Genomic DNA, 7021 nt, shown 5'->3' with positions numbered 1-7021 from the left:
GAACAACAGGGGTGGTCAGAGTAACAACAACGGTGGGGCTAACCGCAATGGCGGTAATTCGTACCAGAGACCGGCGACGAACAATAACAACAACCAGGGGTCGGCTGCTAAGCCGGCTACCTCTGCCAGTACTGTACAGGGAGGTGGGCAGAAGACCAGTGGCAAACTATTTATGATGGAGAAGAAGGCAGCTGAGGATGATGCTCACGTGATCACCGGTACATTTCTGGTTAATGGAGTTTTTACCTTTGTTTTGTTTGATTCAGGAGCGTCACAGTCGTTTGTATCATCGAGTCATGGTAAACGGTTGGGTTTGATTGAGTATGAGTCTGTAAGAGAGGAAGTTTTTATACCTTCGGGTGAGTCTGTATCATGTGAGCGGTTGTATAGAGGTGTGTCTATGATAGTTCGGCAGGTTGACCTACCTGTGGATCTGTTAGAGTTTCCTTTTGAGGGTTTTGAGATGATAGTTGGTATGGACTGGTTGGGTATGTATAAGGCGTCATCAAAAGAGGGTTTCTTTGAGAGGTCCTAAGGGGATTAGTGTGTCTTATCAGGGGTTTGTTGTCAAACCAAAAGTCAAGTTGATTGCAGCAGTGACCTTGAAGTCCTATCTGAGGAAGGCATGCCCGTTGATCTTATGCCATATGAGAGATCATAGAGTGAAGAGTCCGTCAGTTGAGCAGATACCAGTGGTGGGAGAGTTTCCAGATGTCTTTCCAGAGGAGATTCCGGGGTTGACGCCTAAGAGAGAGATAGATTTCAGTGTTGAGCTGAAATCGGGTACGAGCCCAATCTCTAAGGCACCGTACCATTTGGGTCCTAAGGAGTTGGAGGAGCTAAGGAAGCATCTAGATAATATGATTGAGAAGGGATACATTAGACCTAGTGTATCACCGTGGGGAGCACCAATGTTGTTTGTCAAGAAGAAAGATGAGAGCTTGAGGTTGTGCATCGACTATAGGGAGCTGAACAGAGTGACAGTAAAGAACAAGTATCCTTTGCCAAGGATAGATGATTTGTTTGATCAGTTGAGCGATGCAGCAGTCTTTTCCAAGATTGATTTGAGGTCGGGGTACCATCATGTGAAGATTAGGGAAGAGGACATACCAAAGACAGCTTTTACATCGAGGTATGGTCATTATGAGTATGTTGTTATGCCGTTTGGGTTATCTAATGCACCTGCCGTGTTTATGGATTTGATGAACCATGTGTTCAGTCAGTTCTTGGATTGGTTTGTGGTGGTCTTTATAGACGACATCTTAGTCTTTTCCAAGACTAAAGAGGAGCACGAGGAGCATTTAAGAATAGTGTTGCAGACTTTGCGAGAACATCAGCTGTATGCAAAGTTGTCTAAGTGTGAGTTCTGGTTAGAGGAAGATGCTTTTCTAGGGCATGTGATTTCAAAGAAAGGGGTAGCTGTGGATCATGAAAAAGATTGAGGCGGTTACCAAGTGGGAAGCACCAAAGAATGTGGCAGAGATCATAAGTTTCTTGGGTTTAGCAGGGTACTATCGGCGGTTCGTGAAAGATTTCTCCAAGATAGCTAGACCTATGACAACCTTGATGAGGAAAGATAACAGGTTTTGTTGGGATGAAAGTTGTGAGACGGCGTTCCAGACCTTAAAGGAGTGTTTGACCACAGCTCCAATCTTTGCATTACCTGAAGGGAGTGAGTGAAGGAAAAGTAGATCTATATACTTACATATTCATATATGTTATGATTTAATTTGTCATAAAATTAACTAATGATCTTATGCATGCAAACATTTAAACAAAATAAAGAAGAAACTTGTTCTTACATTGGAAATTTGGTTAATATGGGCACAAGAGAGATCACCTTTCTCTCTTGTTCTTAAGCTTTCCCTTTTGGATGAACAAATACCCAAGAGTAGGATCTCTCCCAAGGATTTATACCCAAAGCTAACTCTTAATTAAAATTAATGTTATAATTACTAGTACAATATTAATCTTGTAGAAAAATGACCCAAAAATATTATAAAACACTTAATATTTTCGGTTTTGGGAGAGAAGAAGAAGAGAGCTTTTTGTCTCTCTAGAATTCTTATTTTGGATGAGTAAAGAATGAATTGCACTAACTACATTTTTTAGTGTATTATTAGGTAAATAAGATGAAAAACCATAATGGTTTTTCCATCTCAAAAACCGGGTGGAAGGGGGGGATTTTGGGAAGCCAATGCATGCTTGTGTTGTTCTTTACAATAAGCATTAGGTTGCAAGGCTAGTCTATAATGCAAATGATTGTGTTTTCCACTAATTTAAACAACACAATATTTTGCCTAATCCCCTCTTAATTTCGGTACACTCATAAAATGGAACCCATTTTATTTTTGTCAAATTTGTCAATATGTCACATGTCATATGTAACATAAATTTGTTATGTATTTTTAACATATTAAAAATCAACGTATTAATAAAAATACGTCATATACAAAAATTGACTTAGTAATTCATAATTACTTGTACCAAAATATTTCTCCAATTATAAATCACAATAAATTGTATTTATAATAATTCATTCAAATTTAATTGTTTCTTTAAACAATAATTTCATCCGAGTAATGATACAATTCAATTACTCGCATCGCATCTCATTTAATCAAATTTCAATGAGATACGTAAATTTTACTTCCAAAATCGTCCGTCAATTTTTCAAGTAATTTAATTAACTCGTAATGTTATACGATTAATTAAATGATCAATTAAGAGTGTTGCCCTATAGGTATGACCTAGGGGATCAACTGATCACCACCGTCACACGACAATAATGTCAAACTCTAGTCAGCCAATCATTACCGATATATGTTGATCAGTTGATAGTAAAATATTACTTCCCAATTGTATTCTTTATAATGAGACTTAAACATGTGATCATCATGATCAATAAATCGTGATCGCATTATTGTCGGAGGACACATATTCCAACAATCTCCCACTTGTCCTCGACAAGTGTGCATCACCAATTCTCTTGTCCTATTACTATCTCTCACTCAATGCAAGGTGTCTTTCAGGTCGTACTTGCAAGTGATCATATCGAGAGTGGTTTCCTCGATATGGAGAATAACTGATTGACCGGATTTATCTATCATAGATACCTTCCGAGCGTGGCCACGCATTTCCAGTTCATTACTCCTCGAGTGGCCCTGAGATATTGTTATAACCCTGACTAGGATGGACAATTCCTATCGCACTCATTCCCTTCGACTAGCCACAGCCATCATAACCCAAAATATGCCCATTTGACCCCATTTACGAAGGTCGTAGTAACACAAATCAAAGTTAATCAAATCGTGCCATCTTAGGCGAATAGTCTTTAGTCAAAAGAATCGACTCATTTGAATACTATAGCAGCTCTCGCCACGACCAGGCTATATAAATTTGCCAGAACTCTATAAGCGGTCATTAGGCCCGACAAAATGTTCCTAACAGTCTGCCTATGTGATCGACTAGTTATCTCACATGACTCTATGACACTTGAACTTGCCATCAATCGCATCACACTCTAGTCACTTCGAGACGTCACCTCATGTAAGTAACTATGGGCAAATACAATGTTAATCCATGTTCACTTTAACGGGGTTCAATTGTCTCCACAACCCGTTTGGATGTAACAAAGTGTACGGTGAGTTAAAAATAACTCAAACGACAAATGTCGACATCACACTCGGGTAGTCAATACCACATTACAACCTTGTGATGTACATCGTAAGTGTAAACACTTATTGATTGCAATAGAAGTTTAACATGCCATGTGTCCATGTGTTCAAACTTCTTACACTTGCATTTTCCTTTACATTCATGTTCTCTTTCATAGCATGAATCTTACCAAGTACAATTCAAGGTTCCCGACCTTGGTATCAGTTCTTTAACTTGAAAGAACTTCCTTATTGATTATCACATAACGAACGAATTTGTGATGAATGATATAACTTGTACTGATCAAGTACTCCATCCACACACAATGCACTAGGTACATGTTTTGTAGAGTCTTGCAACAATTTGTCAAGATGATTAGCTTAGCACTTCTAACAAGTCCTAGCATAGTTAGGAAAGATTTGTTTTGAGTAACTTTTTATTCAACTAAGTATTTTTCCAAAACTTCTTATTTCTCCTTCTAGTTTAAAACTTAAGGATTCTCATAAATCTTTACGTGTGTTCGAACTTTCTATAATATGTGCAACCTGTTAACACATAATAGAGTATCCCGTCAAACACCAAAATCGCTCATCGGATTCTACTCGAGAATTCATGACGTTTCTATTATGGCTTACCAATCAATCATCATGCTCTTATGCATATGATTCATAATTGGACATGTACATGATTATTCTAATGGCGGAAACATTAGTTACTTTTAATCATGTCATCAACTATATTTAGGTTCAAGGAACGACCATGACTGCTAATGGCAATTCCATTTCATTTAGATGAATAACCTATGTTTCTATTGATTCGATGTGTATCTCCCAATACTTATCCAACATCCCTTGATGTAATTGGATTCATCATAGTCCATTTTCATCCAGAATTGAAAACTCAAAACTTCCTCTATGAAGGAAGGTATTAGCTCGTCATTCTTTAATGAGTGGTGAGTTGTAAACATTCAAAGGATGATAGCTCCCACTAAATTCCATGTCTTCACATGATAATTTCCTAACTCCCACTCAATTCCACATGTTTCGAAATTGACTTCTCAATCGAAACTTTTCAAGAATTGAAATATAAATTGCATTGCCAAGTTATTAAGATAAAACCATATATGTTCCCATCATATCCCTTCAAAATACTTATTTTGAAGTGGTCTCATCTTAACCTTATGGAAAGAGATTTTAATCTCTAACTCACACATATCATAATAATGTGTAGCGATGTCATTATTCAAATATAAATAATATCTAGAACACGTCCTTCGAAATACCCTTTCGGAAGGAGGTTTAACCATTTCATAATGAGGTTTAGTAATGACATCTGCGTGGTTTAAAACTTTGGCTATTGAAGATATCGGTATATCAATCCTTGCAACCTCTAGTCGTAAATATCGCTTATTACTAGGATGTTACATTGATTCATTTAGGCTCTTAAGTAAATCTCAAGGTTGAAACTATTGGTCAAAATTTTCATAAACTTTAGTCAAAAACTTGTTAAGACTTTACATTAGTCATTTTTCTTCCAAAACTTTCTTTTGGTCTCCTCGTGTAGTTATCTTAAGAATATACTCCTATGATTACTTCACTTGGTCTCTTTAATCATATAGAACTTACTTGAGACCATAGATCTCATCTATCTGGTATACTATGTAAATAGATATACCTTCATTCAAATCATTCTCTCTTGCGTAGATCTCATCTACACAATCTTATCTTGGTGTGAGTTTGTGTCCTCATTTTTCTCCCACTCTATCTTTAGAATAAATACACTAGAGATTCAAAGATAGTATATGAGACACAAATAATGAATTTGAAGTATAAGGAGAACTATCTCATAGGTTGACTAATAGTTTTAGATTTCGTAAGTGTTCTTGGTGATTGACTTTCTTTTGATAGAGTTCATAGACTCAAAATCACTTTATAAATGATCATACACAAGCCTTAAGCATGTGGACATATAATGAAACCCGTCATTATATTTGTCTATTAGATCACTTTAAGTTATATGTTTCTAAGAACAAGCATTTAAACATGAATTTTAGAATAAAAGGATAAAATCATAAAACGGGTGACTTGGGTTGCAAACCAAGTCACCATTATCCAAAATACCTTTCCATGTCAAACACGGAAATTTAAGGTTCTAAAATTCAAAACATAATTTAAAATAAGACAATGAAAAGCAAAGCTCCATGAAAGCTATCCCTAGCTTCTTGATGGTTTCTCATGCTTGCTTTTCCTTTCCCTTGTCTTTGCTTGGTGGAGGCCCTATTTACAATAAAAAGGGAGATACATTATCACAACTTTGTATCACAATACCATAGTTGAATTAGAAACATAAAAGAAAGGATAGTCATTTACCTACTGGAGTAATCTTTCCAGCCTTAATATCACCAAGGTATTTGGAACAATTTCTTTTCCAATGTCCCATACCATTACAATAATGGCATTTATCAAGAGGACCCTTCTTGATTTTTGAAGTGCTAGCTTCACAAGTCTTAGCTTTGGTGAATGTGGGAGCTTGCTTCTTACCTTTCCTCCCATTCTTCTTGAACTTCCCTTTACTCTTAGTGCTTATCTTAAGCACATCCTTTGGAGGGTTCACATTTAACCCCATGTCCCTCTCGGCTTGCACAAGTAACTTGTGCAATTTTTCAAGAGACACATCCTTGTCTTGCATGTTAAAATTCACCCGGAATTGAACATACGCTTTGACTTTGGACAAGGAGTGTAGAATCCTATCTACAATGAGTTCTTTGGGGATTTCAACCTTTTGAATCTTCAAGGTCTCGACAAGCTCCATAAGTTTGAGCACATGAGGGCTAACCTTTTGGCCCTCTTTGAAGTCGAGATCAAAGAATGCCGCGGCCGCCTCATATTGGACGATCCGCAGAGTTTGTGAAAACATTGTCACAAGCTTGGAGTAAATCTCATTAGCATTGCCCATTTTAAAGGCTCTCCTTTGGAGGTCCGCCTCCATCGCAAATATGAAGACATTTTTCATTGCGGCGGACTCCTTTTGGTAAGCCTCATATGCTTCCCTAGTGGCGGCAGTCGACCTAGTAGTAGGTTCGGGAGGAGAGGCCTCGGTAAGGTAACGAAGCTTGTCGTCACATTGGGCGGCTAATTTGAGTTGGGCATCCCAATCGGAGAAATTTGACCCATTCTTTTCAAGTTTACATCGATCCATGAAGGATCGGAGCCAAGATGTATTAGCGAGAGGCGTGGCATAAGGGGTTGGTGTTGCCATTTGTTATGAGAAAAGAAGTGGTCTACAAAACAAAATAGAAGGAGTAAAACAAATGTCGTTTTAATAATAATAATAATAATAATAATAATAATAATAATAATAATAA

The sequence above is a fragment of the Silene latifolia genome, chromosome Y (genome assembly GCF_048544455.1).
Source record: "Silene latifolia isolate original U9 population chromosome Y, ASM4854445v1, whole genome shotgun sequence".
Classification (NCBI taxonomy): domain Eukaryota; kingdom Viridiplantae; phylum Streptophyta; class Magnoliopsida; order Caryophyllales; family Caryophyllaceae; genus Silene; species Silene latifolia.
Note: the sequence above shows the minus strand (reverse complement) of the source record.